Source organism: Lathamus discolor, chromosome 6 (genome assembly GCF_037157495.1).
Source record: "Lathamus discolor isolate bLatDis1 chromosome 6, bLatDis1.hap1, whole genome shotgun sequence".
NCBI lineage: Eukaryota > Metazoa > Chordata > Aves > Psittaciformes > Psittacidae > Lathamus > Lathamus discolor.
Genome location: NC_088889.1, coordinates 6,692,795 through 6,705,011, shown reverse-complemented (window position 1 = coordinate 6,705,011; position 12,217 = coordinate 6,692,795). Strand labels below are relative to the sequence as shown.

The window sequence follows — 12,217 nt, the reverse complement described above, 5'->3', positions numbered from 1 at the left end:
TTCACTGCAACAGAAAATACTGTTTTTCTCCCAAATATATGCAATAATTCTATGAAATTAATGGCTTTGTGGATAGTATTGCAAGCTTGCCTAGGAAACAGAAAGAAAAACACGTGATTGTAGGTTTTTTCTAGTGTTTGGCCTTTCAAAAAAGAATATTTCAAACCCTGCATTATATTCCTTATTACTAGTCTGAAATACAGGAATGGGATTTCACTAGAATCGCATGTGAGAAAATATGCAAATTTAGCCTTTAATTCCTTTTTTGCGATGTAGTATTCACTTTAAGAATTATGAACTTTATGTGAAGACAGTAATTGATCTTACGTTTAGAATGTTCATTTTATAAAATAATCTTTGTTAAAAAAATTCAAGCAACTTCCTTTTGTTTGTATTGATAAATAGAAACACACATGAATACTCCTATGGACACACACACAACCCTAATCTTACATAATAAAGAAAACAGCTCACAGTGAAGGCTGATAAACACACCATGGTTTGACAGCAAATTTATGAATTAGTGATAGTTATAAATAAATATGGAAATTATGATCAACAGTGTAATCTTAACACTTGACATAAAAGGAGTTAAACAAAAAGCTAATGCATTTAAAGATGTTTTAAACTCAGTAAGTTTTAAACTTGTCAGTCATTTTACTTAATATGTCGTACCAGTTTTAAGAGGAAAAGCTGTTGGCAGCTTTATGTGAGGTTTTGTCTTGCAACTTTCACAATCCTGTTTTATTCATAGCCTTAGTACTGTACAAAGCACTTAGAGTTTTTCAGTTCCTTCATTTTTAAATAAAAGAATAGATCTTAGATCAGCAGTTCACTTGAGCTGTGGTGATGGTGAAGATCAGATACAGGAAGCAATCAAGTTTTGGTGGCATGGAGCTCTGTGAAAGCTGCAAATTGGTGTAAATTAGACAGCATGAACCTGTATGCTAATGCACATAAATTGGTTCCCATACTTGAATTAGCCCATTAGATCTCTTTATTGTGCTTTGTAGTGAGTAAAGTAGAAAGTGCCAAAGTGTCTTAAAGTAGAAGTTTTTTATCTATGAAAACAGAGTAGTGTATAAAAGAAAATTAAAGTGCCAAGAGGAATTTTTACAGGTTATGATATATATATATATTGTGGCACAGTGGAATTAAGGCAAATACTTCCTCATTGTATGGCAATATTAGTATTTAGAATCTTCAGTAAAATTTGTCTTGTTCTAATAAGAGCACTGCAGAAAGCACAGTTCAATTTAAATTAGAAAATGGTGATACAAAGCGAGTATGATTATTTAGATAATGAACACTTCAGACATTCTTTCTCTAATGGGGCCCACTCAAAACTGTATTCTGGCATTTCTGTTACTAGGTTGTCAAATCACCCAGTCTCCAAGCCTCCCATGTGTGAAAAGGAAGGCTTTTAGCTCAGTTCTGTGACACTATTTTTCGTTCCCCAGCTACTGAATACTATATAGCCTTGACTATGCTTTGTGTTTGCAAATAACATAGTCCTGTTTGCAAATAGCATTCCAGTTTTCTTATGGCTGCAAAGTGTCATACATTTTTTTCATAACTATTACAAACTCAGCAGTTCTCTCCTGCTTGTTTCTCATCTTGATTTATAAAGATCCAGCTGAGTGGTGAGCAGGTTGATGATATCTTCTTGGTTATTAGATTTTGAATGTTGCTTTGATGCCAGCCAGAAGAAGAAAGACCTGATCTCGCTTCTGATGTTTGCAGCCATTAAGGAATGACATGGGTATGGTGGTTGAAAAGATTGAGTGGAGAGCTTCAGCACCGAGAAGAATGGAAAGGTCAAATATTAGCTGGAGGTTGTCCGTCTTTTTTTGCCCCATTCAGATGTGGCAGCCGTGCTTTGGTCCCAGAAAAGCAGTGAAACAAAAACACTTGCATGTCTGATTCTAACAAATTTAGATTCTGGTGCAAAACTATGGAACAAAGTAACATCTTAGCCTGGGGGTAGAGAAACATCTCTATTTTGTGAATTTCTGGGTTCTGCAACCACATGAAGTAGGAAAGTTGTTACCTTTATGTGTTCTAAGTGATGTTAACAAATTAGCAGTTTTCTTCTTTATGCTTCTGGTAAGTTCAGCTTGATTTAAAGAGAAATGTCTGGTAAAATTTGGAAAGCTTAATTTTAAATCAGCCTTTTTGTGGGTTTTAGGGGAAAAAAAAGTTTGGCCATTGTATCTGAAAGGTTGTCTGAATGATTAGCAAGATCAGTAAGTATGTTTGAATACATTTTAACTAGGTCGTGTCAAAGTGCTTTGGTGTCCATTCTTCTAGAGAAGTGATGGTAAATCTGTAGCTTACTTGCACTTTAAACGCAACTCACATTTTAGAATCACACAATGTGTCCAGTAGTGCGGTCACACTGATGCAGCGACTGTTGGTTAATAGAAAACCCCAGCTCCTGAACCAAGTCAGCCAGCAGCAGTGAGTTTTGGCAGGATATTCCACCAAGTCTTGTTCAGGGAGGATTCTGAGCACTTTGTCTTTTCAGGATATGTGATGTGCTGTATGTATATTGACCATGTTTAAGATTTTGGTATGTAGCTTGAAGGACTAAGAAGATTAGCCTTCTCTGTTCTTTATTACTGATCTCCACAAGTATTTCACAGAATTAGGGGTATTAAGTTTGGTGCTCTAATAAGATCATAATAAGTTCTAAATTCTTTTAAGAAAGGGACAAGCTATTTTGTTCATCAGCTCTCATCTAATGCAGGGCAGACAGCACAATTCTTTTCAACCTCTTGATTGAACTACTACTTTTTGTAAGAATTTTGGTGCTTCAATTTAAAGGGAATGTGCGACCAAGAATCCATTACCTCATTAAATCATCTGTTTCAATGGCCAATTCCTTTAGCTGTTAGACACAGGTTTAAGAATTCCTTTCCATTTCCTCATGAGCTGAATTTATCTAGGTTAAACTCCTAATTGCTGGATTTTTTTTATGCCTTGCAAGTGTAAGAAGCAGTGCAATGTCACAAATCCTTTCTTTTTTAACATGTTATGTCCTGCTATCTTCCATACTCTGTTCTTTTATTACATTGCTTCTACGGATTTCCACTCTTCTGTTTTCTTTTGGAATGAGGTTTCTGCAAGGGCTAGCAGTAGATAATTAACTTACTACTCTGGAGGAAGATCATGCTTGATGTTAGAGTTGATGCTTGAATTTTTATTATTCGTTCTCGACTGTGGCTATATTAGATTAGGGTTGCATGGAGTCAATACAGTAAGTAAATGAGGATAAATAAACCTTCACTCTTATATAATTGTCATGTTCATTTGCCAAGGTAATTTTTCTCTTTCAATTAGTCAGTATAAGACAAAAGGTGACATCACTTTACTGTGTTTCTGGTTAATATCTTAATAGTTAAAAGGGACTGTAAAGCTGAAGACTGTTTTATCCATTGCTTATGAAAATGACTCCATGTAGTCCATGGAGGAGTACATTGTTTTTGCAGTTAATTCTTTTATCTTTCCAAAACTAAAAATCACCAGTCACTTTTTGTCTAAGTGTTTGACAGGAAAGCTTGCATGTATTTGACAAGTAAGCTGCTCTTTGCCTTTCAAGGTACAATTCCCTCTTTTGTTTAAAATTGCTTCAGATGTCAAAAAAAAAAAAATAGAAAATATTGTATCTTTTTTCAAGCTTCCCAGTGTAATGCTACAAAAATTGTAAGCACTTGTATTTATTACCCTATCTAAAACAAAGGAGTGCTTAGTATTTTTAAATACCATGTGTTTGTATTGTTGATGTAAGTCTTTTATCAGTTTAAAAAAGTTCTTACTTCTGATTAGGTCTTGGCTTCTGTGAAAGTGTTCCAAGGTCACTGCTCTGTGTTAACCTTCAGTAAAAACCCAGGTGCTGTGGGTTTGGATCTCTCTGAACCATTGGATGTTTGTTCATCATTTTGAGGATGTCTGGTCTGCGATATTCAAATAACTTAAATTGTGGGTGTTTTTTAGTCTTTTTTTTTTTAACTCCGATCTGTCACCAGAAGCTATATGGTTAAAGTATGATCAGTAGTAATACTTAACTTCTTAACTTTGTTCTGCATTGCTTTTTTTAAATAGAAGTAAATTTAATAACTGCAGGGGCATGGGACCCTTCATTGGCCATTATTTTGTTGTGTTTCTGCCTGGGCTTTTTCCTTATAAAATAGCTCCTGAAAGGAGACTAAATGTTCTTTTTTTTTTTTTTCTTTTTTAATTAATAAAGTGCAAGTTTTATTAGGATAGCACTTATGATAATTAACTTCTTAAGTATTGCGACCTCAGTGAATAGGGAAGACAGAGAAAAACATTTTTTTCTTAACACCTTTTTTCCTACCACATTGTTATTGTGAGTATACTGTTACTTCCACTGATTACTTCCAGTGGTTACTATTAATTCAGTGATTTAAGCTGAGAAGTGCACAGTGCCCTCTGATCTGCTGGAAGCTTTTCCTATTATGTGTAAGGTCAGGTAGTCCACTCCCTAATCCTTACTGCAGTTTCTGTGCTTGGGCTGCAAGCTCTTGTACTGGGATTTTCTTGACTGCCATACTTTATAGTTTCTTGAACTTCCCAGACCTGATCATGGTCAGGATATCTCCAAGGAATGCCGATTTTCTCTTTCTCTGGGATGTCCTGCCTGACCCATTCAACTTAAAGAAGCATTAAAATGATTGGGAACAAACAAGCAGAATGCTTCCTGCCCCCCAGTACTGTAAAAAAGAATGGAAGGTACCTCTAAAAAAGACAAAGCTGTATATATTTGAAGGTATCACTAGAATTCACAAAAGGCAGGGCTTGGAACAATAGGTGTGTTGTCTCTAAGAAATACTAAAATGAACATAGAAGAATTTTGTTATGAGAGCTGGATTACTTTTTTAGGTTAAGAACAGATGAAGAGAGCTGATGGTTTTTTGCAAGATTGCAAAAATTTTTTTGAAAGTTGGGGAATTGTATTCTTCTGCTATGGAACTATTTTAAAAGGCTATTGCATTTATTTGTATTATGTTTTCTCAATATCTCTAGATATAATATTATATATGTAATATTATATCTATTATATATAATATAATAAAATAATATAGATAAATACTCTAAATTTAAAAAGTGTTAAAAATAAGTATTCCATCCCTGATATTTTTTCCCCCATTTCAAAGTTTTGACTGGTGTTTTGTACAAGGATTAATGCTTAGAGATGGGGAAAGAATTTTTTGACAAAAGTGCTAAAATGCTGAATTGCTTTAATCGATTATGCAGATTTTTATCTTGCCTTCCAAATATATAGCAAATTTCAGCTGCAAGTTTGATAGCATCTGTAAATATTAATAAATTCAACTTCGAACATCATTTTGGGGTTGGCAAATGCCAGGAAAACTAGAGTCTGGTGAGACTGCCTTGTACAAGTTAGTAGACCAAGACAGGGCCTAAAATATTCTTTGATTTAATTCTTCTTTTGCACATTAGATTACCTTGTATCTAATCTAAGTATAATGAAAGATGTTAGTTGAAAATATTCTGATTAAGTAATTGATCTTTGTGGAAAATCCATAGTGAGTTAAATAAAAAGTAGAAAATGTGATATTTTAAGATTAATTAGATTCTTTCTCAATGTTAGGATGCAAGGGAAAATCAAAAGGAAGATGTTCTTATAGAATGTGAAGCACTTCTGTTTGAATATGAAACTAAAGAGACCTTTTTTCTTTTAAACAGTTACTAATTTCACTGGTTGCTGGACTAGTGGAATTACTTGTTAGCTTCCAAGCCAATGATGCAGTTGTGTTTTGTTTCCTGCTGTCACAGAGAGGGTAAGCTGTTCTTCAGATTTGTTGTGAGGTTATGATATTTAAAGATGTACTACTCTTTGTGTGAAAGGTAATATACATTGTACAGTTGGATGTAATGCATTTTAGATTTTTACTTCCCCCCCCCCCCCCGAAATAGCTGTAAAAAGTGCTGTTTAAATTAAATTCTTGAGGAGTTCTCTTATTTCAGAGTCACAAAATAGCTGATAGTTTGGAATGTATCGGTGGAGATGGTCTAGTCCAACCCCACAGCTTGAAGCAGGGTCAGCTGGAGCAGGTTGCTCAGGTGTGCCCGGTCTCCAGAGACGGAGACTTCACTAACCTGCCCAGGCTGTTCCAGTTTATAATCTACATGGGCTCTTGCTGCCATTATTTTGTTTGCAATCACTACCTACGATTGTAGGATAAAATTAATTATAAAGAGCAACTACCTCTGTACAAGCAATCTTTATGTTTTGACTTCCTGAAAGAACAACAATTTGGCGCACGATTGCTTACTGGAAATTCTCACTATTTGTCTATTTCTTCCTCTTCCTTCCTTTCTGAAGCTGTTTTCTTCTTAAAACTCAAGAGTTATTTTCAGCTATAAGTTTTTTATGCAGTTAAATTGAAAAAAGTTTTTGCATTGCTCAGCTGAGCATTTTGAATACACACTAGAAACTCAGAAATCATCCCAAGATCTTTTAGGGTTCATTTTTCCTCTGTTTTGAATTTCTTTTCTGTATTATAATACGTATTCTGCTGTTACTTCTAAATGAATCTTGAGATGACTCTTGTCAAGTTGATAATCTTTCTTTTAGAATCTAGCTTTAGTTCCTCACTGCTGGCAATTTACCTTTTTTGTAAGCTTTGTAAGTGTGAAAAATCATCAAGCTTCCACATTCAGTAACAGAGTCTCTCTAACCACATTTCAGGAAGGATAAATAACATTGCATCTGTCTCCTAAGTTTGTTCTTGTTGGTTTTATTTTGTTTCCTAACCAAATGAAATGAGTGGGCCTGTAGCTTGTGCATAGTGAAGGAAGTCCCCTAGTGCTGTCTCTTCCTGCCAGGGAGTTTTCTGTGATGAAGAGCCAAAATTATAGTATATGAAGGCTTCAGTACTGAATAAATCTCCAGTTGCAATGAAATTGAAAAGGGTGGCAAATCCTATTAAGAGAATGTTTAATTTGAGAATAATCTGCTGATTGTATGAGATGAGGAGATCATATTTATTTATGTAAAATTATATAGAGTATATGAAGAGAAAAATCACCCAAATTGCTCTGATCAATCCATACAGATAAAAAATTAAGCTGTTGGAGTAAGAGTAGTGAAGATGAAGGTGTGGATGTAGGAGTAAATAGTAAGCAAGTCTCATGATTTTGTATCACCTTTTGTAATACATGTGAACAGAAGTTAAGAAAAAAGAAGTAAATTGACACAATAGTGAAGTATACCTGTGGAATACTACAAAATTTATGTCCTTGTTCCAGAAAAAGTGGAGAATGGATAGTTTTTATGGATAGAAAAATAAAACTATATAACTGAAAACAGTGAACTCAAATAGAAAGCTAAAGGAACTTCATTTTGGATACTTTCATAACACAAACATTAATACATGTTCCATGAATGGATTTCGGTTCTCTGGTTGAAGAAAATAATGTATATAATTTGTATATTAATAAAGGTAATTAAAAAGTTATGGGTGAATGAAATGCTTTCTAAATTGTTTACAGTCAATATTCTAAAAGGTTTGGAACTAAATTGGATGAAGTCTCTTGAGATTAGTGTAGATGAATGCTAGAATTAGAAATAATTACTAGCTGTGGCTTGAACACAATAGTATGCAAAGCATGGGGACAAATATTGAAAGAAAAGACAATTAACAAAATAGAGCTAGATGAAAAGGGAAGATGAGATAAATGCAACATGGGTTTGCCAAAGATTGTTCTCTTAGTCTAGGTTTGCTTATTAACTGTTTCAGTGAAGGGAAGTAAATTTCCTAATGGAATGTAGTCCGGGGAGAAACTCTGTTCCCAGACTTTCTTTCAGCATTTTCTTGGCACATAGGAAATTGTATATTGAGTTAGAGAAAATGTGGGAAACAAGTAGAGCCATTCATTGGTAAAGGAAGGGATGAAGTGATGGGAAATTGTGATGTGAGGAAGAGTATTAGGCTGCAGTAGAGACACCATTAGTGCAGTAGATTACATCTGTTATTCATCTTCGGCATTTTCAGTAGTGACAATGTCACAAAAAGGTAATAGATTATAACGAAATTTAGGTCATGAAGTAGTGTTATAATGGGGATCAGAAAAAATGTGCAACAACTTTTTACTTGGGATGCTGGAATGGTAGAATGGGATAACGTATAATAACACAAAAGGATTAAAATCAGAATTTCTGTATCTAAGATGGGAGCATATCAATTTGAAGAGATACAGGTGCAAAAAGAACTGGAGCTATTATGTCCTTGCAAAATGGTTGCTGGACTGCCAGAGTAATGTGGATAGGAAAAAGACAAATCCAGTCCTATCACAGAAAGCAGGTCCAAGAGAGAAAAGCAAGTCTTTGTTTCAACCAAGACACTGGCAACACCTTGTGTGTTATGTACGTTATTCTGATTTGTGATTTTCCTAAAAGAATTAATCAGAATGGGAGCTGGTGCAAGATGTGGAGAATTTGTAAGCCTCTCACAGTGAAGTGCTTTTAAGTTAGCATATAAGACTCAGACTAGCATGAAAGTGTGGGAAGGTGTAAGGCTGCTTTCTGTATTCTGAGAAAATAGGGCAATAACCAGGCTCTCTAAACTGAGTTTATACTAGTTCAAGAAAACACAAGTATAAATTAGCAACATATAAATTTAATTTTGAAATATTAAGCATTGGAAGGGTGAGTTTTTAAGCAGCCTTGCAATAATGGGGAAAAAAGGAGATCCATCTTTTTTTGTTGTTGTTAGGTGAAACTTAGAGGTTTTTATGGCACAGTTACCTGAAATACTAGGACATAGCATTTGACTGAAGAAATCTTGCCCATATGACTGAGTTCAGATTATGGAGATGGTGTTTAATTAATCAAATAATATATAAGCTTTCGTAAAGAAGTCATTGTGTACACTGAATAATATTTGCAAGTTCTGCTGATTTGTATCAGACACTACTGTTATTGTAAAAGTTGGTCAAAGAAACTCTCGAAGACTCAATTTGGAGTTTTAGAAAGCAGCATTCTTTAGTGCAGTGCTGGGCGCACTCATGAATCATTTCACAAAGGTGAGCGCACCCGATACTTGTGACAGTGGCTATATATTTAGCATGCTCATGCATATTCATAGCTTTCCCAGGAACTAATGATAATATTTGCATCCTAATTATGCATGCACTTTCTTGCTAAGTGGGGGTCTTTGGTGGTTGTCGATAGTCTTCCTCACTGTGTTTATTAAATGACCTCGGTGCTTACACAAGCTTGCAAGGTCCTAATGCCGAGTCAGCAGTTGGTATGTCCTTGCTTCTGTTCTGTTCCAGTCTCACTCCACGCTAGGCACCACTCTGCTGTCTTGAAGGCTGGCATCCTTGGTCTTATTTACTGTCTCCTTAACTGTTATCAGTCCCATGATGTTTCTACCCCCATCAACCAAATATTCCTTTCTTTCTATGTGTTAGTAAGTTAGAACAGTTTGGTTTATTCTACTATGTTAAAGGCGCACACACTACTGTTAGTTTAAGATTTAAGGTTACACTACAGAGACATTTAATTGGGAGGGTTTTTTTTTTGTTCTTTCATCCTAATTTTTAATATTCTAAAAGGATTATTTCTTCAAGCTCTAATCCTTTGTCAAGGGGATTAGATCATTGTTACATGGGACCTGGAATTGTAAACTTATTTGTTTTCGTTTGGGTTTTTATTCTAGCACAACAGCTTAACATTCCTTACAGTAGCATGTTTTCCTAAGAAGATAATTGTAGTAAGTGAAATCTTAAAAATACTAACTTAAATTACTTCCTTTTAATCAAAGCTGATGGTGATGGGAAGGTTCAGTCTAAGTTGCACATCCAGTGTAACTTGCTTTTTGAGTGATTCACACTTAATGATAAGTCATTGTGATAGCCTTTGACAGTGGAGTGAATTTCATGTTTCATACTATGAAAAAAGAATTGTAGATGACATAAATGCCATTAAATATAATGCTGTTTATATTAGCGATATTGATATATGAAAGTCATACATCACTACTGCTAAAGACTCGTTCATGAGTAATTTGTTTTCTTTTTGGCTTACATAAGGTACACTTTGTTTTTTGAGTGAATCTAGGTCAGTAGGTGGTTGAACCAAAAGTAGACTTGCTTAGCTTGCTTTGAACTGAATCTTGAACTGAAAATAACTTGAAACTGTACATTGCCAAGAAAAAACATAACACTATTCTGGGGCCATAATTCTGAATAGCATGCTGAAATAGACACTGAGAAATTCTCCATTCCATCACTGAATTTGTTACTGAAAGCATGGTGGGAATAATAATTTAATAAGGAACTTACTTAAGTAATGCAAGATGTCCTTGAAATGATGGTATTCGCCTATTCAAGTTTCTAATTTGTGAGTACCTTTTAAAGCTTTAAAATAACCAGAAGGCATTATGGAACAAGGTGGGGAAAGATAGTAAATATTTATTTTTTTGTTGATTCGTTGCTATAGCAATATAACTTCAACATGGATGCATGTTATTTCTCCTGATGAACTTGGAGTTATCCTTGTCTCTTTTTTAATTATAATTTTAATTAAGTTAATGTTCTCTTTACGGTTTCTTTTAGTCACTTTGTATACACTGCATTGTGTTGCATCTAAGCTATAGTTTTTAACCAAATCTTCCCTGTTAATTTGACAAGAACACGTTTTTGTATGCTTATAATCAGTTGTGGCGTACATGTGTAGTATGCACAATTTGATTTCCTGACTAAAGCATCGAAGCAGATCCTTATTTTTATGTAAATATTCTGTCTTCTCTTTAATGGAGTCTAAATAAATTAGTGAAATGAAACATATTTTCTGTGCTATGCATTTAGCAGGAAATAAATTTTAATTTGACTTCCTTTCTCACAGTATTATTTTCTGTTCAACTGATGCATTAGGGATTGTGTATTCCTAATGATTTATAACAGCAAGTACCTATCAGAACTTTTTTGCTTCATTGAATGATACTGCATATTTTGTATTGACCTTTTATAGAAGAGCTACAGGATTAAATTAAACCTGAAAAATATCTTACTTTGCATTCAGCTTAGCATTTGCTTTTAACATTACCTTGTTCTTATTATACGAAACTTTTTTCTGATATTGGTTTGATTTCTTTAGTAGCTGAAACAGGAGTTTAAAATAACAAATCAATTTATAAGAAGTGCCAGAAAACTCCTACATTTAAATACGAAAAGCCTTGGTGTTGATTACCACCAATATCTATCTGTTCCTCATTATTTTGAGATGGTTTCATAGCTGTGGATAGTCTCCTCATCTTTAGTCTCATATGGAATCAGGAGACCCTTTGCATTGATTCGGAGAAAACTCCAGGAACAAACTTGCCAACAAAGTTTTCAAGCTGACAAGCAGGTATTCTTTATTGCGGCGCCGGGAGACACGGGGGATAGCTCCTCCCAACGTCTGTCTCCCTGTTGCTACACAAGCCGTCCTTACATAGTCCCTGGGCATACATACATTATGTAATTTTCCAGAAAGCTCCATGCATGCGTACAGAATTGTGGTGGTGGTCTCTGAGGGTCGTTTACTTCTTCCAACAATCTGCATCACTTCTGGCAGCCTTTGGAGCACGCGCAGTAGATGCTCATACCAGTTTAATTGGTTCGTTAGCACCAGAGACATAATAATCCTCCTGTCCTCCTACTTATCAGTTAGTTTAACTATAGCCCATCCTGGACACCTGCCGTTCCCAGATACTCCTTATCCCTGTGTCCTGTTCTTCTTGACTGTTTTTCTTAAAACTGTGTCAACTATAACAATTTATCTTATACAAGAATGCTCAGTGTGTTCTCTAGCTGCACTCTATTTTTTTTCTATGTATCATGCAATTTAGTAATTTTCCATTGCTACTGTTACAAAGCCATCAACCTTAACATTACTTAAAACTGATTCTAAAGGTTTATATATTCCATTTTGTGATTTTGTGTCCCCCTTGTCTCAGCATTCATATGTGGAAGATTTTCCCCTGCTTATGTAAGTCTAAACTGCTTTATTTCACAATGGCTAAACACTGTGTCTTTACAATCCTCATTTGGGAATCCCTGAAGGTTACCAATTTTGGTGTGGTGTCTCCAGCCCCATACTGATGGTCTCCAGCCCCATACTAATACTAGCATTAAAGCTTCTTATGCCACTGTCCTGTTGTATGCTGCTGCTTCTGCTGAG

The 12,217-nt window shown here is 35.0% G+C and overlaps 1 protein-coding gene across 3 annotated transcripts in view; it reads left to right on the top strand.

Moving 5' to 3' along the window:
* FUT8 (fucosyltransferase 8) overlaps positions 1 to 12,217 on the top strand; it is a 121,897-nt gene that overhangs the window by 43,198 nt on the left and 66,482 nt on the right. The window contains exon 3 of one of the 3 annotated variants that reach the window (XM_065683281.1): positions 5,734 to 5,828. The exons of the other annotated variants lie outside the window; for them this stretch is intronic. The gene's annotated coding sequence lies outside the window, so the exon portion shown is untranslated. The remainder of the gene's footprint in view (positions 1 to 5,733; positions 5,829 to 12,217) is intronic. 3 annotated transcript variants of the gene reach the window in all.